The sequence below is a fragment of the Saccopteryx bilineata genome, chromosome 8 (genome assembly GCF_036850765.1).
Source record: "Saccopteryx bilineata isolate mSacBil1 chromosome 8, mSacBil1_pri_phased_curated, whole genome shotgun sequence".
Lineage (NCBI taxonomy): Eukaryota > Metazoa > Chordata > Mammalia > Chiroptera > Emballonuridae > Saccopteryx > Saccopteryx bilineata.
In genome coordinates this window covers 65300880-65327807 of record NC_089497.1, presented here as the reverse complement: position 1 = coordinate 65327807, position 26928 = coordinate 65300880, and the positions used below count along the sequence as shown (strand labels likewise).

The 26928-nt window shown below is 39.7% G+C and overlaps 1 protein-coding gene across 12 annotated transcripts in view; it reads left to right on the top strand.

Annotated features, from left to right (window-relative positions):
• The window catches only part of LPP (LIM domain containing preferred translocation partner in lipoma), a 736954-nt gene that overhangs the window by 325425 nt on the left and 384601 nt on the right, over window positions 1–26928 (top strand). The window lies entirely within an intron of this gene.

Sequence of the window (26928 nt, the reverse complement as noted above, 5' to 3'; positions counted from 1 at the left end):
TCCATAGTCAGGCAGCAAAGTCTGTATTTTTCATGCCATGCACATATGCCAAGTGGGGGCAACAGCAGGCTGTAGCTGGCTCTTCTGGAAGGTGATCCCTCATTTAATTTTCAAGCTTTTTAATTTCCTCACTCACTGTTTTCCTGTCCATACCTCTTAATGACTGTGTCACCAGGCATGTCAGGAAGTATGGCGAAGTTATTTTTATTAGAAAGGATAAACTCATTAAGTGATTTCCCTACTGTTGTGGCTGGCTTTTGTTATATAGTCTTCACATCTTTTCTGAAGAGACTCCTCCAATACCTTACCCTTTCTGGTATAGCATCTTGCAGTTAACTCATATACTTGTACTTTTTGCTACTTATCTCAAGCTCACTCTGCTGCTCTTGAGGGCTCCACCACAGAAAAGCCCTCCATGCGTTCATTCTGTAAGCCAGGTCAAGCTTCAGGGACAGCATAGTATAATGGGTAATACTGTGTATGCTAGATTCAGACCACCTGGATTCATACCTGGCTACCCACTCACTAGCTGCAAGACTATGCATGTTATTAAATTTTCCATGCTTCAGTTTGCTTATCTGTAAAATGGGCATAATAATTGTACCTACCTCTTTTTTTTTTTTTTTTCATTTTTCTGAAGCTGGAAACAGGGAGAGATAGTCAGACAGACTCCCGCATGCGCCCTACCGGGATCCACCCGGCACGCCCACCATGGGGGACGCTCTGCCCACCAGGGGGCGATGCTCTGCCCATCCTGGGCGTCGCCATGTTGCGACCAGAGCCACTCTAGCGCCTGAGGCAGAGGCCACAGAGCCATCCCCAGCGCCCAGGCCATCTTTGCTCCAATGGAGCCTTGGCTGCGGGAGCGAAAGAGAGAGATAGAGAGGAAAGCGCGGCGGAGGGGTGGAGAAGCAAATGGGCGCTTCTCCTATGTGCCCTGGCCGGGAATCGAACCCGGGTCCTCCACACGCTATGTACCTACCTCTTTGAGGTTTTAAAGAGATAGTACACATAGAGACAGTGTATGTTCCTGATACATTCTAAGGCTCAGTAAATATTTACTCTTGATGCTATTCATGTTGGGCTATTCTGGGCTAGCTGGTCTCTGTGCTGAGTTCTGGAACATTTATTGTTATCATTTGGTTTGTACCACACCTTCCCAAAGTTCACCAGTGATTCCATTCCTTGCTCTGATATGCTTGGGGACTTTAACTTTTTTTGCTAAAGAAGTACTTCCACAAACTCCACCTGCAAAGTGAATGATTGAAATCATCTTTTAGATCTATTTCAGCTTTAAATTAAAATGCCTTGGTAATAAAATATTACCCTTTCATAATTTTATATTGATTTATAAATTGCAAAATACATTATATTATCCTTGATCCTATCTTCACAAATAAGAAAAAGCACACATATAATGTAACAAATGAAAATAAAATTAAGGTTCAAGGAGTGGAGGTGACTTGCTTAGATCTCACAGCAAATGTCAGAGAAGCAGTAATTTATTTTTAAATGAACAAAAACAAAAACAAAATGCATTTTGGGGACTTTTAAGCCTTTTGGCTTAGTACCAATTGCCTTACAAATGAGAGAAGGCAGATGATTTTAAATTCTCAAAAAGAAGCCAAAGTCATCAACAATATGTGTTCATGGCTAGTGATCAGGGGCCCTCGAGTTAGATTTCTTTGTAATTCTTTAGGGGAAAGAAGCTCACTGTCCTCCCCAGCCTCCAGCATAGCCTTCGCCTAGCCCCTCACAGATCATACCAGGGCTTTCATATGGAAGCCCTTTTAGGCTCACAGAATCCTGGAGTTCCTTTGTAATATACACAACCCACTCAACATGGGCACAAAATCACTTGATCTGAAAGAAGGGGCAAAAGAAGGAGTACAAGATACTAAGACCCAAAACCTAGGGAGTTAACTCATATTTTATTTCTGAACCTCTAATGTTTTAGGGAGGTTTTCTGTGCATCGCTGAATTTGCGTGATCTATTCAAAAATCAACTCTTTACACACCCCTACTAGATAAGTAGTATTCTTCCATGTGATACATATGCCAGTCTTTGAGTTGTTTATCTATTATTATTGTATGTTTAGTTTTGACCTGTCCAAGGCTCTTACCCTGTAAATTTCATACATTCCAATATTGACTTTTCTTTAAGTTAAAAACTTTCATATACTTTATCTCATTTGAGCATTTAAGTAACCCAGGAAAAGAGAGAAGTATTGATAACTTTACATCTTGTCCTAGTTCAGGGACTGAGGCTTAGAGAGTTTAAGTAATATTCTTGGTTTCCATGGCCTTAAGCATTCTAGGCAGGGATGAAACCCTATATTTTTCTGAGTTCTGCAGTCCATTTTTTTTTCTCTTTTACCACCATGGCTTTATTGTTACTCTGCCTTTATATTCTGTTTCAATGAAGAACACAAAATAACAACTTTCACTTTCTCTCCAAGTGCTTTTATTATTTGGACGCTCTTAATGGGTTCTGTTGTAGAATTCTCTATTGCAATGTTGTCTTCAACTTTATTATTACTTTTTAAATTGTCTGTGCCTTTACAAATTGGAAGGATGTGCTTAGGCTTTAAAATATAAGAAAGCTATTTATAGACCTTTGAACTGGAATTCTTTCTAAAATTTGTGTTTGTTTTTGCATTTATTTTACCAATAAACTTTAGTAAAGGAGTCAGTTTATATCATTGTATAAAAAAGTAAAGTTGGTGGTACCATATGGAAAAAATGTTTCTATGCAAAATTTTTTTTTTAAATGGCACAGTGACACAGGAAAGAGAGCATTCCCATTATAAGAGGTGTCATTTTTTACTGTTATTTTTTAAAGTAAAGGATTTGGTTTATGAGTCCTCTCCCCTCCAAAATCAGAGAGAAATAGAGGGATGTAACAGGCGCTTAGAAATTCCCGTCTTTGCCCTCATTGCATTTATTGCTTGCCCTACAACTGTGCCTGCCCTACAACTACCTTCTGTTTTAAACTATAGATGACACATTAAGATGATGTCTGATTTGAGGCAAATCATCTCTATGAATCAAGTCTCAGTTTCTTCAGGCATAGAGCTAGTATGATAATCCAAATTCTTCTGTTTTGTTTTTCAATGATCAGATAAAAATAACCCATTTGATAGCACTTTCTAAATCAATAAGTAAAGGATTGACCTTAACGTGATTTCTCTGTAATGTTATTTTAACATCCTTAAGCTTGTATTCTTTCTATTAAAAATTATCTCATCATGCAGTGAATAATTGCATGGCCGTTAAATGGTATATTTGCTAGTATTCTGTGTATTGGAGAGAGGATAACAAACTTTCCCCTGGACAGAGATGTAGTGATTTAAACTGTAGCTTACTTAGCTTACTGCGGTATGTGTACTTCTGAGTCAGGGTCTTGATTTTTGAAGACCTGTCTCAGAACTTCGAAGAGTACCTGGTAGGCTCAGACTTAGGTATTCTATGAAAAGAGGATCAAACAATTGAATATAAAAATATGGCAAACCACTGTGCACATTCGGGAAATTTCATCATTTCAGTTATCATTTCACATCAAACCATTTTGTAAGTTGAAAGGTGCCTAAAGGGATTATTTTTCATTTCCTTTTAGCTCATTGGAATTCTCTTCTGACACAGTGGGGATGAAAACCAGTTGTGGGCCATGCAACTACAGAGAACAGTTTTCATAGAGTTATAGATTCAGGAATTGGGATCCCAACCCCCCAATCCCTACAGCATTTCTCTCTGCAACCTGGGATTTCAGCCACACTCCTAACAGGAACTTAACCCATTTCCACTCTGAAATGGCACTTGCACCTGTGTACCACCTCCTGTGATTCCCCAGTGACTGTTCTTTTTCTGACATATTCTTCTGTATCTTCCCAGCAGGTAACGCTCTTGATGACTTGAGCTTCCTTGCTTCCTCCTCAGTTTCCACTAACCAGGACTTCCTTGGTCCCTGCGCTGCATCTGCAGCTCTTTCTTTACCAGATTGCCCTTCTTTCTTTGTTTGTTTTTCTGACCCTAAATTTAGGTGTCCTAAGTGTTCTCCTTTTTTACCTGTCTTCTCCTAGTAGAAGTTACAGCTCTAACAGGGGCAACTTTGATCTCTTTATTTAATGACTTGGCACTGTGTTTTTCATTGACAACTTACATTACATATATCCACAGGGAAAACCTGTTTCTTCACATTTCATGTTTCAAATTCTACTCATCCCAGTCCCCCAAGGCTTCCATTCTGTTTGAGGTAGCACTGTATTTTTCAGTCTCCCAGACTCTCAACTCTGTAGCCACTGTCTTGCTATTTTAATATATCTGTCACTATTTTTTAGTTCAAAATTGACCCTAAGGTTTGCTCTAGCCTCCTCATTTTCCCATTCATTGTCCTAGCTCATGTCTTCATATCACAGTAGACTCATTGCTTTGATTGTTTGTTTTCTCCATTCTAGCTGCATATTTCTAAGCAATTGGTCTTCAAAAAATGTTATTTTCTTCCTAGAGCTTTGTATTGCCTACCCCATTAAGTTTCCTCTCTTGGTGGAACTCCAGAGCACTTCATGACATCCGGCACCCTTTAAAGCCTACCTGATCTCTCCCTGTGCTCTTTGCAGCCTTTGCTCTTAGGAGGCTGATCTTCTCATCGTCAGCTTCCCATGCCCAGTTAGCTCTCCTTGTATCTTCTTTGCTGCCTGGAGCATCTTTGTTTCTCTGCTGATCAGAAATCCTTCCCACTTTTAAAAGCTTAACTCAGCTCCCCCTTTCTTCCTCACAGCCTCTGATAGCAGCAGCTCATCTGGACTCTCCCTTCTCTGTGTCCTACTGCTATTGACTGAGTAGTGTGGGTAAGTGACGTGAGCCTAGGGTTTGGTGCTGGGAAAGCTGCTCTGTTGCTTACCAGTTGCCTTACTCAGCTTTACGTGCAAAAATGAAAATAGTTTAGGAAGTTATTCTGGGGAATTAATTAAAATAGAAGAGTATGGAATAGCCAGTAGTATACGGTTCATAGTAAAGGCTACCAGGAATTAGTTAATGGATAAATAAGTTAATGATGTTTCATTTTCCTGCCACTTAATAGATGTCTTTTGTAGACTGATGTAATTACATCAGGTACATGAATATTGCCTCCAAACTATATATCATAAAGCCAGAATCATAATCTGATATGAGGAGACCTGTAGACATCATTTAATATCACAAATCTTAGTGCTTCATATTTGAAAGAGTCCTAATCCGGGCCATCTTTTTTGTGATGAGGAAATGAAGTGGGGGCAAATTTCTTAAGTGAACTACCTAAGGTGACACAATTAGAAGAGCTGGCCCCAACCCCAACTGGAGGTTTTAGGACTCATAGGTCTGAACTCATTCTGTCATCCTCTTGTTCATTATCCTTTTAGGAACTGTCCAAAGCCTGGATCACTGCTCATCTTCTGTTATCACTTATAGTGTTTATCTCATTGAAGGGTTGATATTTGTGGATTGGCTTATTGATTGATTCTTTGTCTTGGCAATAGGAATTCTCTGGAAAACCTATGGAATTTGTATCCTACATAGACTTATCACCCTTTCAATACTGTTGTTTGTAACATGCAAAGGGTTCAATATGTACCACTCTGTGCCCTGGATCGGGGTGGTGGGGAAAGGAAATGTAAAAGGAAGTTATATACATCATGAGCAAATCAAGCTGTTCTATCTTTAGTCCGTGCTACTGTTTGGAAAGTCCAGCTCTGTTCACGGCAGTCTGGCATGTGTTTCCTTAGTGCCATTTCAAAAAGGGGAAAAATAAATTTGGGAATTTTCTGTAGTGAAGAAAGTTAGTGAAATCACACAAGTTCCTTTTTTTTTCTCTTGATGAAGCCTCAAACCCACTAGGCACGCATTCCTCAACCTCAACTATGCATGTCAAAGGCTCCTGCAGAGTCAGCAAAACCCAGTACAGCAGGATATGTTCTGGGAGCTGAGGGAGTCAGGACAGGGAAGGCTGTGGAGGGAGCCATGACACTCCTGGATTCATGGGTGGCTTGGCCAGCTGTCAGATCATCGTCCCTGGAGGAAATTGAACCTGAACTACACAGATAGAGATATTACGGCCCTTTGCTAACACTGTTCCTTCTGTCAGAGTGTCTTTCTATGCTGTATGTCTTCGGTAAAAGTGTCTGTGAGTGTTTTACAGCTCCTCCCTCAATTCGAATAAATAACTTACTTTTCTTTAGTAGTATTGATGACAGTTTTGGGAGTTTCTCAATCTGAGACTATATTAGTTATCATTAAGGAACTATAGATAAAGACCCATATGAAGGAGAATAAAATGACCTGATCTCTATTTAGATTGATTTCCACGCCATAGCAGGACTTGACTGTTCCAAAGTGGCAATGATAGATTTCCTGGGGTCAACTGCAGGAGCCTAGTGAGGCAGACGCAGGCCTGAACTGGAGCAATGGCCACGACCATGGCTAAGGGGACCTATAGTCCAGAGCAATTAAGAAAGGTGGGTGGGCTATGGGAAATGGAGGAATCCTGGATACTGGGCTTTCTTTGGGGGGAGGTATTTGCTTTTTGTCCTTGGGTTGACAAATAGAAAGATCCTCTAAAATATCAGAACTCTGAGGCAAGCGTGATATGAATACTATTATATTTCCTGGAGGACATGTTGATACCACTGAGCAAAGGTTACCCCTCATTTTTGAAAGGACCATGCAGTCTACAGACATAAACAGTTCTGCCTAGATAACATTGTGGCAGTAGGGTGAGAATAACCCATTGCTATAATTAATGCTAATTTGTGGATATTGCTGTATTGCTGTCATTGTTTTTTAATTGAATATGTATTAAGTTCCAACAGGGTGCTATGAATAATGCCAATTTATAGTTGATTTTTTCAGAACACTCAGAAGAATTTATAAACACCAATAAATGGAAACTCACAGCACTCCTTTGAGGTGATAAACGTTCCCATTTCTACAAATGAGAAGTGAAGTGGGTTGTGTTTGCTCTGTTGGCACTGTGAGTGAGAACACAGAGCTATGGAATGAGAGAAAAGTGTTTTCCCTGTCCCCGGGAATTGGGTTAGAATACATTAGTAAAGAATTCTCCTTACATGCTTTCGGAGTTGTGGGATTTTAATTAAATTGTTCCAGTTATTGTTAGCACTTGCGTTAACACCAGGCAACCAAATTCTAGGCTAGTGGATTTTAAGTTCAGTGTAGAGAAGAATTGGGAGAGGGATGAAGGGCTTGTTAAATGCAAATCATTAGGCCATGCTCCCAAAAGTTCAGATTTCGTAAATCTGGGGAGAGGAGTAAGAGTTTTCCTTTTGAATGGGCATCTGAGGTACTCTGTTCTCACAAGGACTCAGATTCCCTATGAGACCCCAGTTTTTTTTTCTTCTTGTAGTATCTGTCTTCAGTCACCAAAGTGTAGCCTTACTCTGAGACCAAGACTTTTTTGTTCAATAGCTATGAGTCTCCTAGAACTCACCTTGTATAATCTTATACTCCTTTCATTTATAGAATATACTGTGAGCCACCATTTATAGAAGACTTATTGTACATTTAGCATTTGACTGGACATGTGGTTCCCAGACCTTTCGCCACTTGGTTTTCAAAATGTCCCTGTGGAGTTTGTATTATCACTCTCCTCTATCATGTATTATCACTCTCCTCTCATAACACAGAGAGGGGATATAACTTCGTTAGACATCTCACTGCCTTGATCATGGGCACGGACAACAGTGTGGTGATTGAGGGGAGATGGAGGAGGGTAGAGAGGGCATAAATGGTGGCGGACAGAGACTTGACTTGGGGGCGGTGAACACAAATTACAGTGGACAGATGTGTTGTAGAACCATGCACTTGAAATCTGTATAATTTTGTTAACCAGTGTCTCCCCAATAAATTCAATTAAAATATCCTTTTGATTTAAAACCGGGTACAGAGCCAGAATCTATTTGAAATTTGAACCACAGATGGCTTTTTTAATGGACTTCATCATAAATAGAAAAGTTAACATTGGCTAGGGAAGAGAAGGGAAGGACAGTTAGAAATGACCAGCTCTGTTTTTCATTCCTCCTTTGTTATTTGTCTTGGTTCCTTAATATAGACGAGGATCTAAACTATGGCTAAGTAAATGGGAGTCATTTGATTTATCACTTGACTTTGAATATTCTGTGAAAAAGGAAATATATATTGGGAAAACTTGAAATGAGGTATGTGTAGAATTCTTGAACAGAGAAAGGCTTGAGACAGCATCATTTCTTGCCTTTAGATTTTTTTCAGCTATTTCCAATCACAGTCTGCAGTCTGCTAATTTGTATGCTCCAGACTGAAGGCAGAAATGTTTGTTGTCTTGTGGATTCACATTTATTCCTGTCTGATGTGAGATCAATAGCTTTCTGAAATGATCCTGTACTCACTTTTTGTCAATGGCAACCTTTTTCATAAAAATAGGAATTCCTGCTGGCAGTGTTATTAATGTAAATTGTGCACTGCTTAAAATGTATGTGATTCAAACCATGTGTTTATTCCCACATTCAACACTAAGTCCTAAAATAATATTACCCCTGCCACTGTCTCTTTTGTTATAGGGACTGTGTTTCTTTTTTAGGTATCTGTACCTGCATACCAGCCAAGCCCCTTCTATGCCTAGCATTTGCACACCTTCATGATCCGAGCACTGCTGACCCTTTGAGCCTAATGTTCCTTTATTTTTACCTAAAAATATACTTGCCAAGTGTTAGTGCCTATTGCAGTGTTCCTCCTATATTTTTGTGCTCATGTGGTTAATATCTTAAATATATTTTTCTCCATCCAAGATTTTCTAAATTATCACTGCATTCATGGAGTTCTGATTTTTTTCTTATCTCCTCTCTCCTCTCTCTCTCTCTCTCTCTCTCTCTCTCTCTCTCTCTCTCATGTGTTTGTGTGTGTATTTTCTCAGTATCTTGTGTTTCATATACTTCAATAGTTACTTGCCTGAATCAGCTCTGTAATATAGTTATTTGTGGAAAAACTAACCTCTGTAATGCAACTGTAAGTACTTGCAGGTCAGAAAACCACTGATGTTCCCTCCCTCCCTCCCTCTTTTTAATAATTCCTATTATTCTTATCAGTGTGTCCTGAATATTTGATCAATATTTATGGAAAAGTGGATGAAAACTGCTAAGTGGAAAGATAGGAGGCAAAAGAGAATATTGGAGTGTGACTTTTAACTGTAGTTGCCTCCATGACCTAATTCACATGAACTGGATTGGCCTGTGTGATCTCAGTTTGATGCCTGAAGGCGAGACCTTCCCTTTTTGCATTTCCAGCCTGGTGTCGTGGAAGTTCAGGAGCTAGAGTGTAGCAGCAGAACATCGAGTCCCAAACTCCAGTCCTTCCTTTTATTACCTGAGTGGCTTGGAAAAGTTCTCTTTTTTTCTTTGACCCTTGCTATCCTCTTTTGTAAAATAAGAATAATAATGCCTATAATCTCTAAGATTGCTGAGGAAATCCAATGAGGTTGTACTGAAGAAAGTGCTTTTTGAAATTCAGGCACTTCTGAGTTGGTAATGGCAGTGCAGAGAAAGCTGTGATTTTCTCCCTGTACTCGGCAGTGATTGTGTCCGAGGCTGTGTATAGTGGCCTGGGTAACTAGCTCCTAGGATATTTTCCAGAACTGTGTTGGAATAGAAATTTTGACCATGAAAGAATGATGAGTAGGTTTAGGATATGATTGGGGAGCTGATACATCTCTTATTGTTAGACAATATGATTTCTGACATTCTAAGTAGTTTCTCAATATCTCACTTTTCTTAGACTTTGTGAGAAGACCTAATACATGTTTTGTCTTTTTCTTGCTGCCTGTTTGCTAGGATGTTGCTCCTCTCACCTATCTTTTTTCATTTCCATTAATCAGCTTGTAACTCTCAAAGCAACATAAGTGAATGCAGCTTTTTCTCTATAGTTGTTATCAGTCAAGTATTTGAAATAGGTATTTCAAATTGTGTATTGTTAGTATCTGCTCTATATCTTCTGTATTTCAATGATCAAAGTAACACTTAAACTAAATAGAAACAGAGTATTTGGTTCCAGTAACTGGCTGTAAGTGAAAAAGAAATTACCATTCATATCAGAAAAAAAAGAAAGAAAGAAAACCTTTAAGTTCCTGATAATATTAGGTAGGTTGCATTTATGTGATTGTGTTAGAATAACAGACCTTTTAATCTAAAAGAAAACATAAAGATCAAGTCTAAACCCCCTCATTTTGCTGTTGAGAAAACACAAGCTTAGCAAGAGAACGTGATTTGCCCAGGGTCACCTCACTGAATTATGGCAGAACTAGGACGAATGCCTGGTTTGTTGCTTCTCTACTCTCCTTGCCTACACATGCCCTTCCCCCACTCCCAGTTCACTAAAGAGAATTCTGTGGTTACAATGGATAGGTAGTAAGTATCACTTTTCCGGGTCAACACTTCTAAATATTCAGTCATCTTGTGACATTAGCATACTTGTAAGTTTTCTTTTTGTTTTGTTTGGTTTTGCCTTTAGAAGAAAATGGCAATACAGTCTTCTTTTACTTGAGAGTGAGTTTTCAGTGGAGAGCTGGAAGACAAAACATTGATCTGTGTCTCCCTGTCCCAGCCTATCTCTTGGCTGTGTGACCATTAGTAAATCACTTAAGCTTTCTGGTTCATTGTTTCCTTTGGTGCACTCATGGTATTGTAATAGATGCTAGCTATGGTTCTTCCTATCTCCAATGTCTATCTACAAATCTAAGTGTCTCCACCCATTCTGATATGTCTGTATCATGTGCTTGCACCTCTGAGTCAGTACAGAATTCTGAATTGGCTGGAGGGTGGACTCATGACTCCTTTCCATTTTATGTTAACCTTGTTCCAGGAGTCAGCCTGGGAATCCTAGGGCAATGCCTGTGCTTTTCTCTCCATGACGTTTTCTCACCTGGAAGATGGGATGAGAGAAACTTTCTGCTTATTTCACAGGTTCTTAGGAAGCACAATTGAACTAATTCATGACATACTGCTTTGGAGAAGGTGTTTCACAGTGTAAGACATTTAAATTTTAGTGCTATTTCAGTCCCTTTACTGAATTATTATCCTAGATATCTTTGGGTTTTTTTTATTATCTTGAAATAAAAATGTTGCAATAGTTGCTTAAATTATCCTTCCAGTTCTAATATTTCATGAGCCCAAATTTCCTTTTCTATACTAATCATCTATGGTCTATACACATTTTCCCGAACATTCCTTAATGCAAGTCCTGATCGGTGATGCTTAGCTATAGATTCAGAATGACGTATGTTTAAAGAAATGTCTTGCCCAGTATCCACTCCACTGGCATGCCTGCTTACAGCTCTGGCTGCTTCACAGGAAATGCTTGACACAAGACTGAACGTTTTCTTGTTCACATTTTAAGGAGTCATGAAAGGATTCAAGGAAAAAAGTTTGAAGGTGATGAGTTAATATATAAAATTAACATCAAATTTTTTAAGCTTTCAAACATTCATCTCTGGCTATTTCTGTGACATTGCTAAGGAATGCAAGAAATTTGCTTTGAAATATATCATGTCCCAACTCACTGGTCCTGCATTAACAAAATGCAAAATAAGAACACTGTCTTTCGTTAGGTTTTAAAAAACAAAATCAATAGCAAAAATACCTGGTGTCATCTATTTTCTACTGCATCCTACAGTGGGGCTCGAAGATATTTCAGTCAGTCTATTTAATTTGTAGGTTCAAACAACTAGTTTTCTTAACCCCTCATTAATGTTTCCTTAATGGAAAATCAAACATTTTTTTTGTTCTTTACGTTTTAAAACTTCTACTACTTGTATTAATTTGTGTTAAGTGTATTATACAAAACATTCTGGCCTAATCTGTGGTGGCGCAGTGGATAAGGCAATGACCTGGAATGCTGAGGTTGCTGGTTCGAAACCCTGAACTTGCCTGAGCAAGGCACATATGAGAAGCACCTGCTACAAGTTGATGCTTCCTGCTCTGACCCCTCCCCCCCAAATCAATTAAAAAAAAATCCTGGAGACATTTTCATAATCCAGATGATTTTATGTATGCCTTTATAGATAGTTAAATTGGACCTTCTACATACACACACACACACACACACACACACACACACACACACACATACACACACACCAGAAAAGGCAGCTTGGTCCAGTGTTTGCTAAACTAATGTGTGTGGACTGACAGGCAAGATGGTTCTGTAGGATCCTGTTTCTTTATCTATAGCTTGCCTAAAAATTCTGCAGTGATTTTCAAAGCATCTTTTATGGAAACATTGTGAAGACATTATTGGAGGCAATGAGGAAGACCCAGCAGGCGGGACTCTAAGCTTCGATGGCTTGTACTTAAGCCAGAGTGGTTGTCTTTATATTTTTTTAAGTAATGAGGTTTCACATCTGTTTTTTTTTTCACCAGAGGATTCTGCTGCTTAAAAACGTCAATTTTACCTTCAAATCATTAATCTTATTGTGGTGAATCATCAGGTTCTTATTTTATTGATGGATAGGTAGATAATATATGTATTTTTTCATGTTATTATGTAGCAATTTTTATGCAAACTAACTTTTATGTTAATTGTAAATGGTTACTTTAGCAGTGCATTATCAATTTAATTTTTATTTTCTTTGTTTCCTTTTCTTTTTTTTTCTTTTTATTAAGTGAGAGGTAGGGAAGAAGAGATAGACTCCCGCATGCACCCAGACCAGGATTCACCCAGCAAGCCCCTACCAGGTCATGCTCTCCCTGGCTGGGCGCAGCTCTGTTGCTCAGCAACTGAGCTATTTTGGTGCCTGAGGTTAGGTCATGGAGACATCCTCAGCACTCGGGGACAGTTCTGCTTAAACCATTTGAGCCATGGCTGTGGGAAGGGAAGAGAGTTAGAGAAGAGGGAGGCGGAGTAGAAGGAGATGGTCGCTTCTTCTGTGTGCCCTGACCGGGACTCAAACCCAGGAGTTCCACACGCTGGGGCCAATGCTCTATCACTGAGCCAACCAGCCAGGGTCATTTTTATTTCTAAAGATTAGAATTTAGTAGAAATCATTTAATGAGTATGTGAAAGTGGAAAGTGAAGGTTTTCTTTTCTTTCTTTTTCTTTGTTTTTGTTCTTTTGCTTTCTAGTATGAATAGAACGGTGAGCAATGTAGTTACTGGCTTGTACTCAAGCACCACTTTAACTATGACCCTGACCTAACTTATGACTGAGTTGCCTTAAACTCTGACTTTTTCTAACTCTAATGAGTTTGTTTCTGGTTGCAGGTGGGCAGCAACGATGGTGACAGGCAAGTTGTGAAGTGTTATTATAGATTCATACAATGTGAAGCCTTATAAAAAAATAAAAAGAGACCTGATAGGTTTTTCCCCTTCATTTTATAGAGGGAGGAGTTGAGATTCAGAAAGGAAAAGTGACTGCCTGAAGGCATCACATGCAGAGCTGGCTTTGTGCTGACGTCTGTGTGGATGGTGTGGGTCTGGCGCCGGCAGCTTGGGCCAGGCGGCTGTGGGCATGAGGCCTCTCGAGCTATCTGCACAGGAAGGAGTTATCTGAAGGGTCCACATGGATGCGGTCTGGCATCAGAAGGCCCAGGAATGAAGTCACTCTCTTTCCTTTTTACTCCCCCCTCCTCCTGCTCCTTCTCTCTGATCTTCTGCTTCTCTAGCATTTGCATGTCCAGTATTCTCCTCTCTCCAATATTGAACTCTTAGCTCCCTGTAGGTTTGGATTATTAATAGTTTGCCATGAACGTGATCCTTTTGGTTTTTCATGATTGCAGGTCACCCTCATGACAGTATTGTCACATGTTCCTTAGTTCAGGTTTAAAAAAAGAAGGTTTAAATGTCTGGTTTACTTTTTTGTCACAGGCTCAAGTCTAAATTTACCAGCCTCTTTCTGGACCTTTGGTCAGATGTCTAGCGTTTCTTCTGTGGGTCATAGTGTTTAAAAGTAAAATCACATGGTCCGAAACATGGATCTTTTGGCAACAAGGGCTGAAGGTAGGACCATTTTTTAAAAAGAGATGTAGTTTGGCCAGACATTCCCAACTTCAGGAGAATATATTGGGGGATAAGGGTGAATGGTAGAGAGCATATGGCAAGCACCATTTTTAGACTTTTTCTTGTTGTTTTTTTTTCTTGTTCTTCAAGTATACTAGGACCACAAAAAACTCTTTGTCTCCTGTTGTTACCTTATTTTCTGTCTATTCAATGCTATGTTCTCAGTTGTCAAGCTATTATTCCTCTTTGGATTGTGAACACATTCTCTCTCTCTATTTGGAATGCTAGCATCTTTCCCACTGTCCTTAACCTGGGGGGGGGGGGGTAAATGCATCTTCTTAGGTAACAATGCAGCCTCAAGTTTCAACCCATTTTTGCACATTGGCAAATGTAATTGTATTTCTGTCAGCCATAATATTATAATCTTCTTAGGGAAGGAAATTGTTTTTGCATTACATCTCTGTATCCTCCACATGGTTTTTCAAAGAGTCTCAAAGAACATGGTGCATTTGATAGCACTAAGCAGATGTGAAAATAGTAGTGTCCAGTAAACTGTAAAGTCCTTGAGGTTGGGGATTACTTTAGACTGCATACTAGTTAGCACAAACTATTTCATAGAGTAGCATGGGAGAAGAACCATTCACATGAACCTATAAGAGAGTTCCCCTATGAAATTTGCGATATAAATTTTATATGTAAATATAAAATTAGACAAAGGATTCTAAGATGGCTGCAGAGTAGATGGAAACTACCCTCACCTTCTCCCAATGCCCAACTGGATTTACAGCTAAATTAATAGAGCAATCAACCTGGATGACCAGCTGAAGGACAGCCGACCAGGTGTATCATATCCAAGGATTAATAGAAGGAGCTGTATGAGAACTGGGAGGAAGGGCGGAGATGAGAGCACACGGCTGCTGTACCCGTGTGCGGCAGGTGGGAAGCCAGAGGGGTATCTCAGTGGCAAAAGTCCCCCCTGAGGAGCATGGGGTCTCCATCGGATGCTGGTACCTCAATCCTGAGCACCAGGACCAAGAAGTGGAGCCTGCATAGCCTCTGGCAGTGAAAATCAGCAGGGTTCAGCTGGGAGGAAGAGGGCCTCTCTGCTGGAAGCCTGGGTGCTCTGCTCAAGGACCAGTGGGCAGGAGCTTGCTCTCAGGCATTTACCCAGGGTTCTGGTAGAAGGAGGGTGGCTCAGGGCATGTGGGAGACATAAAGAGGAGACCTGGACATTTTGGCCCTGAAGAGAGGTCTGGAGGGTCAGCTACTGAGGTCCCAGTCCTGAGTCATTATTCCATTTTGCCCTCAGGTGCCATCCTCCTGGGGTCAGGCACTCCTATTCTTATAGCACCAACCATTGTTTTAAGCTCTGCATCTGGTATCTTGGTTGCTTACGTTTTATTTAATCCTTTTTCTGGGGATCTCTCTTATTCTTCTATTTGGGGCCTATTCCTTTCTCTCCCTATTTAGTCTACCTTTTTGGGTCCGTTTCTCTGTATACTAGGTTTGTCTGTTATGACTCCTAAGCTTGTTCAAAGGGCTTTCTGATGTAGGTGCCTGTGGCTCTCAATGATGCAATCTTTTTGATCACCTGAGCTAGGTACCCCAGAAATGTTTGTTGTGTGGCTTATGCGAACTCTTCTGTTGTAGCTGAGTCTTGAATGCTGTTGGCCTCTTCAGGGTGGCTGTTCATTAAGCTGGCATACTATAAGGATAGATCTTATTCACTGTGTATGAGTTGCTGTTCAGGGGCTGTCTCCAAGGCAGTGTTGTATCCAGCAAGTTCTGGTGCCTGCTGGAATCAGCATTGGCTGTGCCATGTGTGTGTCTGTTTCAGTTGAGCTCTAGGAAGTTTTCAAGTCCACGACTGCTTGTGTTGGTTCTGTGCTGTTGGGCAAATGAGTTTGTAAAATTTGTATTTTTTTTAAATTTTATTTATTTATTTATTTATTTATTTATTTAATTCATTTTAGAGAGGAGAGGGAGAGACAGAGACAGAGAGAGAGAGGAGAGACAGAGAGAGAAGGGGGGAGGAGCTGGAAGCATCAACTTCCATATGTGCCTTGACCAGGCAAGGCCAGGGTTTCGAACCGGCGACCTCAGCATTTCCAGGTCGAAGCTTTATCCACTGCGCCACCACAGGTCAGACTTTTTTTTTTTTTTTAATTTGTATTTTTTGAGTTTGCTCACTTTTATTGTTAAAAAATGGCACTGGCTCAATAACAAACAAACAAACAATCCAATAAAAAAATGGGAAGAGGATATGAATAGACACTTCTCCCAGGAAGAGATACAAATGGCCAACAGATATATGAAAAGATGCTCATCTTCTTTAGCTATTAGAGAAATGCAAATCAAAACGGCAATGAGATACCACCTCACACCTGTTCGATTAGCTGTTATTAGCAAGTCAGGTAATAGCAAATGTTGGAGAGGTTGTGGAGAAAAAGGAACCCTCATACACTGTTGGTGGGAATGTAAAGTAGTACAACCATTATGGAAGAAAATATGGTGGTTCCTCAAAAAACTGCAAATAGAACTACCTTATGACCCAGCAATCCCTCTACTGGGTATATATCCCCAAAACTCAGAAACATTGATACGTAAAGACACATGCAGCCCCATGTTTATTGCAGCATTGTTCACAGTGGCCAGGACATGGAAACAACCAAAAAGCCCATCAATAGATGACTGGATAAAGAAGATGTGGCACATATACACTATGGAATACTACTCAGCCATAAGAAATGATGACATCGGAACATTTACAGCAAAATGGTGGGATCTTGATAACATGATACGAAGCGAAATAAGTAAATCAGAAAAAAACAGGAACTGCATTATTCCATACGTAGGTGGAACATAATAGTGAAACTAAGAGACATTGATAAGAGTGTGGTGGTTACGGGGGGAGGGGGGAATGGGAGAGGGATAGGGGGTGGGGAGGGGCACAAAGAAAACAAGATAGAAGGTGACAGAGGACAATCTGACTTTGGGTGGTGGGTATGCAACATAATTGAACGACAAGATAACCTGGACTTGTTATCTTTGAATATATGTATCCTGATTTATTGATGTCACCCCATTAAAAAAATAAAATTATAAAAAAAAAAATGGCACTGGACAGTCACCTGTGTGTGCTTGCCCACAGTTGATTGCAAATTGTGGATTGCATTCCTGTTTGGGAGGAGCCATTGTTTTTCTAATGTTTGATGGAGGAGGGGTCATTGTGGGCCCAGTTAGTTGTGCAGGGAGAGTGGAGAGAATGCAGAGTGCTGAAGAAGAAGCCAGTTTTGCAGAGAGAGAGGTGTGCAGATGCAGAATTAGAGATGGGGGCTTTGTGAGCTCTGCTGAGACTGGGGGGCCTCTGAATCTATGAGGGACTGGATAAGATTTTTCTGGTTGTGGAACTGGAGAATGTGTCAGGGCTTTGGGAGCACTGAAAAAAAAGGGAAGTGTTTTCCCTGTGTGTTTGCTTATTGGCTGGTATGAGGCTTTAATAAAGAAATGGCCCACCATTTTTTGGATCCACTGTTTCGTTGCCATCTGTCTGAATTCAGTGAGAACCCGCACGGCCACGGCAGCAGCGGCCACTGGCCCTGCCCGTGCCCACTAGGATGAGGTTCTGGTGCAGGCCAGTGTTGGATGTGGTGTGTGGCCAGCCTTGGGCTACCTGTCTGGAGCTACCGCACAATTCCCTGATCTTGGGTGTGTCTGTTGGGTCTGGGTGTGCATGGGAGGAGACAAGCTGTGTACAAAAGTCAGCTTTCTGCTGGATTCAGATAAATAAAAGATCTAAGGCTTTCTGAGGTCACAGTCCACCTGTCAACTCCTCCACCATCCCTGAACATCCTCTAGAGACTTTTTTGTGACAGAGACAGAGAGAGAGACAGATAGGGGCAGATAGATAGGAAAAGAGAGATGAGAAGCACCAATTCTTCATTGTGGCACCTTTGTTGTGGAACCTTAGAACTAAGGTTCATTGATTGCTTTCTCATATGTGCCTTGACTGGGGGCTACAGCAGACCGAGTGATGCCTTGCTTAAGCCAGCAACCTCGGAGTTTTGAACCTGGGTCCTCTGTGTCCCAGTCAGATGCTCTCAACAAAGTTGGAGGAATCAGGTTTCCTGATATTAAACTATACTGTGGGGACATAATTATCGAAACTCCATGGTACTGGCATAAAAACAGTTATACAAATCAATGAAACAGAACAGAGAACCCAGAAATAAACTCACACCTTTAACGGTCATTTAATATTTGACAAAGGAGGCAAAAAGATACAGTGGGATAAAACAGTCTAGTCAATAAATAGAATTTTGATAATTGGACAAGTACATGGGAAAAAATGAAACTAGACCACCAACTCACACCATACACAAGAATATACTCAAAATGGAATAAAAATTAAATGTTAGTCTTGAAACATAAAAATCCTAGTAGAAAAAATGAGCAGTAACATCTCTGACATATTGCATAGTGATATTTTTGCTGATATATCTCCTCAGGCAGGGAAACGAAAGAAAAAATAAACAAATGGGACTACAACAAACTAAAGTGCTTTTTGCCACAGCAAAAGAAACCATCAGCAAAATGAAAAAGGAACACGCTGAATGGGAGAATATATTCATCAATGTTACATCTGATGAGCGTTTAATATCCAAATCATGTCAAGAACTTATAAAACTCAACACCAGGAAAACAAAGAATCTGATTAAAAAATGGGCAAAGGATAGACACTTCTTCAAACAGGATATACAGATGGCAAAAGACATGTGGAAAAATTCTTAATATCACTAATCATCAGAGAAATGCAAATTAAAACCCCAATGAGATACCACCTCACACCTGTCAAATGGCTACCATCAATAAATAAATAAACAAGAAGTGCTGGCGAGCGTGTGGAGAAAAGGGATCCTTCTTGCACTCCTGGTGAGAATGCAGATTGGTGCAGCCACTGTGGGAAGCATTATGGAGTTACCTAATAAAATAAAAAATTGGAACTGCCTCATGACCCAGCTATTCCATGTCTAGGAATATATCTAAAGAAATCCTAAACACTAATTCAAAAGAATATATGCACTCTATGCTCATTGTAGCATTATTTACAATAGCCTGGAAGCAGCCAGGTGCCCCTCAGTAATTGAATGGCTATAAAAGCTGTAGTACATTTACACCATGGAATACTACTCTGCTGTAAAAAAAAAAAAGGACGAAATCTTATCTTTTGTAATAGCGTGGATGGACCGTGTGAATATTATGGAAGTGAAATAAGCCTTTCAGAAAAAGACAAATATGATATACCTCTTATGTATGGTACCTAATGAAGGAAATAATTTGACAAATAAAATAGAGACAGAAGCATAAATACATAGAACAGACTGACAGCTGTCAGAGGTGAAGAGTGTTGGGCAGCTGAGTGGAAAGAAAGGTGAAGGGATTAAGAAAGGTGTGTGTGTGTGTGTGTGTGTGTGTGTGTAACACATAGACGTAGACAACAGTATGGTGAGAGCCAGAGGGAAAGGGCGTTGGGGGGTAGTGGAAGAGAGTACACGGGGGATAAGTGGGGAAGAACATGATTTACCTGGCACAATGGGTGCTCGAGGCAGGGTGCAGATGATGTTTTATTGAGTTGTACACTTGAAAGTTGTATGGTTTTGTGAACCAATGCCACCCCAATAAACTCAATAAAAAAAGATTTATACAAATAGCTCTCAGCTATCAGATCACCTGAGATATCAGTAATGTCCGCATGGAAGAGAATGCATTTGATAAGATAGGTAAGTGGGTTTTGGGAAGGTAAATCCTTCAACTAAATCAGGTGGCTCTTTTGATGGCTGCATCTGACTCACAGACAAATCTTTAATAAAAAAGTAATAACGTTAAAAATATAAAACATTCTCATGTATTACAATTCATTCATTTCCTACTGCTCATGTTCATGGTTGCAGGTGGCTAGAGCCAATCACAGCTGTCCTCCAAGACAACACCAAATTTTTATTGGATAATGTGTAAGGTACACGGATCGTTGTATGGGTCTCACGAAATTACATTTTAAAATATGTGGCGTTCATGGCTCTCTCAGCCAAAAAGGTTCCCGACCCCTGAACTAAATGAACGGGAAGAAGTGTGCACAAGTCAGCATGAACTAAAACCTTTTTCTCTTTCAACATATTGAGTCTATGCAACAAATTGACATTTCTACTAGATTATATAGGTCATATTTTCTATAATTCTCACTACTGAATGCTGCCTGTTTCAACTTTACATCACTTGAATAAGTGTGATGAAGGTACTCATATTATTATTATAGCATGGAGTGTTATTTTAAATATCAGTGCTACTGTTTTCATTTTTATTTTTTTCCAGCTCTTTCTTACCCATTATTTTATTTGTCTATTGTTATTTTCATGGCATCATTAACCTTATAATATGACTTAGGTTGTTTTCAAGGTAAAAATTTATAAATTCTATTTATACACACACACACCCTTTTAAGTGTTCATTGTGTTAGAAATCTACTTAGAGTGTTGATTCTCTGCGTGTAATGCTGAGAACTTGTTAGAAATATAAGATGTAGAGAAGCAGAAACTCTGGGTGGGATTTTCTAATGTGTTTTAACATCCTTTCCATGTGGTTACATGTAGGGTAAAGTTTATGATCCACTGATTAGAATTATGTTCTTCACAGTTAATTTTTAGCACCATTACACGTGTTAAGCACAGGAACCCCATTTAACTGAAACCTCCAGCTTCTAATTTTTACTTCAAATCAAAATATTTTTAAAAGTTATGTGCTCAATTGACTTAGTCAACAAAAGGATTTCTTTAGAGACTGTTTTCAAGGCAATATTTGAGTAGCTAACATTTATTGAACACTTATTATGTGAATGGTACTTGATATTTATGAACTCATTTAAGCCTTATAACAACTTCATGAAGAACCAAGACCCAGAGAGCTTCGGTAAATTGCTTAAGGTCACAAAACTGGTGAGTGGCAGATGCAAGTTTTAAACTTCTGCAAGACTGACTACAGAACCATTACAACTATTCTCTTTGTGTTAAGGGTGCTTTGTGCAGAAAACTTAATAAAAATGATCATAAATAAAGAAATTTAATAATTATTTTTCCAGCTTCCTCAGGGATAGAAACATGATAGATAGATGATAAGTAGATACATACTTAGTTTTGGCATTTATAGATAATACAGCTTTTCATAATATCCTTTTTTGTTATCACCAATTTATTTTTGGTTTATTTTTTAAACTAGTATTAGAAAAAAATGGACTTTATTTAAAATAAAATAAAAATTAAATTAGATTAATATTGTATTATTAATGCTTAAATAATACCACTGAAAAATAAATAAAAATAGATGTAAAAAGAATGTACTGTCTTGGCTGTGTTGGGTAGCAACCTTCTAAGATTGTTTACTCTTCTAAGCAATCAGAGAAAACTTCTCTTCTTCTAATGAATCACAAAAGGAAGCCCGAGATTGGGTAGGACCTGGCAGTCCCTTGGTGTCACACATGGGGTCTGGAGGAAAATTTTTGTGCTTTGTGAAACACCATTTAAAACTTTTCTTAACATTATGTTTTTATTCCAATTATTTGGTTTCTTTCTCAGGTGTGGTTTGAGCAGTCACATACAAATCCTGGCCCTTCAGATCCCTTCTCTGCTGTGTCATTGCGATTGCTTGGCCTCACCAAAGTTTCTGAGGGTTTTTGATGATGAGATCAGGCTCATACATATTTTGAGTGTTATATGGGTACTGGCTCTATTTCTAAGATGTGAGATTCCAACGGGAGAAATTAGTTCTTAATTAATTAGACCATTCCTTTTTACTGTTTCTCTTAATAGCCTGAACAGGAACTTAACTTTTTGACAAGGTTGATTTGATCATTAGCAGAGGACTTTGCAGTTAGTCCTGCAAACCCCCTCTCCCACCCCCTCAAAATGGAAATGGATTCTTAACAAATAAAGTGTTATTATGCTAAACAGGACCCACGTGTTCCTATTCATTAATAGTGACTACTCTCACAAATTTTCAGTCACCATTGCAATAAATCAATTCAGGCAAGGATCATCTATGGATGCAAAAATCATTGACTGAAAGGTTCTTGATGAACAGAATACAGTATTAGCAGTCTCACAGATAATTTATTCATTTAAAAGGGAGGAGGACACATTCACATTGGAGGAATCTGGCAGACTCTTTCTTAATCAAGTCCTCACACTTAAAATTACCTAACTGAGCTAAACTAATATGAGTTTCATGATACGTTGCAGTGGGCAGGACACAGCATCACGCATCGTGATCTCTCTGCCATATTGTTGAATCTGAACCTAATCATGAGACAAAGCCAGATTATTGAATTTTTTGTAAGACACTTAGCTTATTTTTTTTAAAGTCAGTTTCATCACTGAGGTCACTGGTTCGAAACCCTGGACCTGCCTGGTCAAGGCACATGCAGGAGTTGATGCTTCCTGCTCCTCCCCCCTTCTCTCTCTCTCTCTCTCTCTCTCTTCCTCTCTCTCTCTCCTCTAAAAAAATGAATACATAAATTAAAAAATGTTAAAAGTCAGTTTCATGAAAGATGAACATTAATAAAAGAAAGAAAAAATAAATTAAAAATGAGACTAAAAGACATGTCATTTCAATGTGTGATCTTTGATTGGATTCTGAATGGGAATTAACACAGTTTATAAATCAAAATTAGTGACACTGCTGGTAAAACATGAGCATGTGTGCATATTAGATAATACTGTACCATGTTAAATTTTTTTGATGTGAGAATGATATCAAAACATAAGGTGTTCTTAGGAGATGCAGGTTGAAGTGTATGGAAGAGAAGTTTCTGTAACATCTTTTAAATGCTTTAAGTGCTTTAACAAACAGAATGTATACTTTTAAACATATTGACAAAAGGTAGATTTTGCTGTTGTTAAACACCTAGCCTTCTCCAATCCCCTTTTTGACTCATGTCTGGCCTTCTGCGTCTGAGTCAAGTTTGGATAGTTCTTTGAGTCCTCTCTTGCTGCTTAAGTCTACTTGCTTTTGTTTCTTTGATTGAAGGGTAGTTATTTTAAAGCTCTAACCTTACCACATTAAATGAACATTTTATATATAAGCTATAGAATTTGCCCATAGCCTTAAAAATGAACAAACTCATTTGAGTGCTCACACCTATCTTCTGTTTGTTATTTGAGAGAGAGACAGAGAGAAAGAAAGAGAGAGAGAGAGAGAGAGAGAGAGAAAGCACAGAATATTGGCCATTGATGAATCCGGGTACAGGGTTTGTGGCTGGAGTTCATTTTACTACCTCTTCAACATTCATATGAATTTATTTTTAGATAAGATTTAGGATATAAGAAAATGAGTGAATAGATACATACTATTGAATACTCTGTCATAAATCAGTACTGGTGTCCTCGACTGTCACTTGTAGTTAGCGGATAAGCAATATGTGGGCTAAAACGCGACCCATCTACAGTCAGACTCTTGGGAATGGCCTCACAGGCTGTACATTTTGATTCTGAACTCTGGTTGAAAGTCTGCTCCTATGAATTTACAGTGGGGGTGTCATCACTCTATCATTGTACTAGTGGCAATAAGAATTTTGACTTCCCAAGTCATAAGAAGCCCTGATTCTGGTTTGGTGAACTTTTATCATATATGTATTTATTGAGTGAATGAAAATAATTATCTGCTATAAAACATCTTATAAATGACTTATTCATGTGGGTTTTCTAGCTCTTAGTAAAAGGACACCTTTTATACCTTACCTCTTATCCTCTCACCCAGCTTCATGCGCCAGCCGTCGCTGCAGCAGCCACCTCTGCTCAGGGATGACCCAGTGCACCTGGCCTCCGCTCCAGTGCCGTTCTCTCACTCGCTGTCTGGGCTCCTCTGCCATGAGGGAGTTTACAACCCCATAGGCAACTGTAAACCCACCCCTTAGTGGGAAGATATGAGGCACACTCCACAGGACTCCCCAGGAGGCTTTCAGGAGATTGGAGACCTACAGACCTACTTGCCTGCTGTGTTGCTGACCACTCCAGCAGCACCTCTGAACTGCCTTTCCCTCCTCCTCGGCTTACCTCCTCCAGTCCTTCATGACTGCTTCTTGGGAGCTGCGTGCAAGTCTTTGTACCAGACTCTGATTTTTGGCAGAACTTGAACGAAGACAAGGGCATCTCTCTAGCTATGTTTGAAGAATGTGAGAATTGTTATCTCAATGAGCACTTTGTAAGAGGTTGTGTGGTGTCTAGAAAAACAGTAGGCAAAGAGTCAGTGGAGTCTCCTTTTTGTTACTTGGTCTCTGGCAGGTCATTTAGCCATTAGGTGACTGTAAAGCTACATTGACAAGGAGTTAAGGAGAAGATACCTTGATATGTGTGTAGGATTCTGTAGCTGTTATAGGATGGTGGCCTCTGGTGTCTAGTATTAAGTGTTGAGATCAGCAAGATAGTCTCTGAATCTAGATGCGCTTAGAGAGTAGATGAGAATTCCAGAGAAGGCTTGTTGGTGGGGCTTGGGAGGACTTCAGTTACTTAAACTGAGACATAAAATAGAGACTCTGTAGTGACAAGGAGGCCTCTTCTAATCCATTATGGGGACTAAAAAAATGTAGGAGCAGAGCTCTTATCAGAAGGCCAGGTAAGGTGACAATGGAGGTCTTGGTGCAAAATCCCACAGCATTAGGCTGGAACTTATTAAATTGTATCAACCTAATATGAGAAACTAAAATTGAGAGCATTCCCAATCAGAAGGATGGGGGAATTAAGAGGCTGGATACCAACTGAAGTCTTGCCTGTCCAGGCTCGTTGCACACTATAATTACTTGTTCTGTTTTATAGCTCAGGATAATTCTGTGACTTCGAGTCTCTGTGGTTAGATGTCCAGTTACTTCGGGTCTGTGCAGTTGAGGCAGTTTCTGCTATAATACAGACGTCACAGACATTATTAAATCCCGTCTCTACTGATGTCACCGTGGAACACTTAATGAATGATGCTTTCCTTAAGAATAATGAACAATAACTGTACTATTCATATTAATTTATAGTTACTGGTTGCTATAATTAAGGCTATTTATGAAAATTATCGTAATTATAGCACTTTATAACGTATAAAGTATTTTTCGCATCTTTTACTATCCTGGCTTAGGTATGGAAGATACTGTTGTCCTTGTTTTATAGATGAGGAAGCTATGGCCCAGGAAACAATTTAACCAGACTACATTCCACTGCCCTTACCAGTACTGTACTATGTATAGGTATATGGAAATACACTTATCAAATTCATATTTATTATATTTTATATCTTCATGTAAGAGAACAGGTTTACATATTTCTTAGTTGCCTTCCACAACAATAATGTTCTCCTTTACCTTTTTCTGTCAGGACCTAGTGTCAGAATATTCACAAGAATTCTAAATGTGTAAGAGATTTTCTTCTTAATAATACTGCAGTATTTCATAGTTATTAATACTAAATGGGAGGGATTAATCCCTGGTAGAGGGATTAACACCTTCAAAGCATCTGTTTCCAGGGCAAAGACCTACTGGCTTTGTTGGGTTTGCTCAAATTGGGAATTTGGATTCTGAGAAAACATAATCAACCTGTCATTTCACTGACTTTTTTGTTTTGTTTTGTTTTGTTTTTGGCTATGGCAACAGAGCTGAGGAAAATCTCTCATTTTCTACAAGGGCACCCTTCAGATATGGGCCATACACAGAGACCCACAGGTGTGCACACTGAGCCTTTTGGCAATAGAACATCCTTTGTTGTACTCTGAGGTATTTTTACCAAAAAGATATCAATATGAAAAGGGTTAGGACCTATGATAGCATCTGACATTATCCATTCATTTATTTATTTAAACGTATTTATTGAGTATTTTCATGGATCAGGCCCTCAGCAAGAATCTAGGGAATCAGCAAGAAGCAGAACCAAGTTTTTACCCTCATGAAGCTTACATTCCCTAGGGGAGACTGATGATAGACAGACACGCATAAAAGTTCATGTTAGATCATGATATTATGAGAAAAATAGAACAGGTGAGGAGATACAGTGCCATAGAGAGGACCTGCAAATACATTAAGAAGGAGAAAATGATGAGAAGGCTGCTTTAGATGTGACAGAAGATAACCATAAGTAAAGAGGGCTCAGAAAGACGGATGCCAGCTGTCCCTGGGGCAGGCAGCAATCACTAGGTTTGGTTCCAAGGGGCTTGGGCCACAGCTTCATAGACTTTGGTATTGTCATTGTGCTGGGTTGAACTCATGCTGGCTAAATTCACAAGGAACTGATGTACCAGATCCCCTTAGGGCTGTGATGCAGAGACAGGTGGTTTGTACGGCAGGCTACTAGGAGAAAAGGAACCAGTGGTCTTTTTTTTTTTTTTTTTTGTATTCTTCTGAAGTTGGAAATGGGGAGGCAGTCAGACTCCCGCATGCGCCCGACCGGGATCCACAGGCATGCCCACCAGGGGGCGATGCTCCACCCATCTGTGGCATTGCTCTGTTGCAACCAGAGCCATTCTAGCACCTGAGGCAGAGACCATAGAGCCATCCTCAGTGCCCGGGCCAATTTTGCTCCATTGGAGCCTTGGCTGCAGGAGGGAAAGAGAGAGACAGAGAGGAAGGAGAGGGGGAGAGGTGGAGAAGCAGATGGGCGGTTCACCTGTGTGCCCTGGCCGGGAATCAAACCTGGGACTCCCGCATGCCAGGCCGACGCTTTACCACTGAGCCAACTGGCCAGGGTGGAACTAGTGGTCTTAATAGACAATTCTATCATATTATCATTGCCTGAGGCAACATATTTACTAAAAAGATAGATTTGCATAGATTGTAAGGTTTAATGCTAGCTTGTCAGGGTATCCTATTTTTGGTTGTTGTTCAGCATAGTCTGGTTTCTTG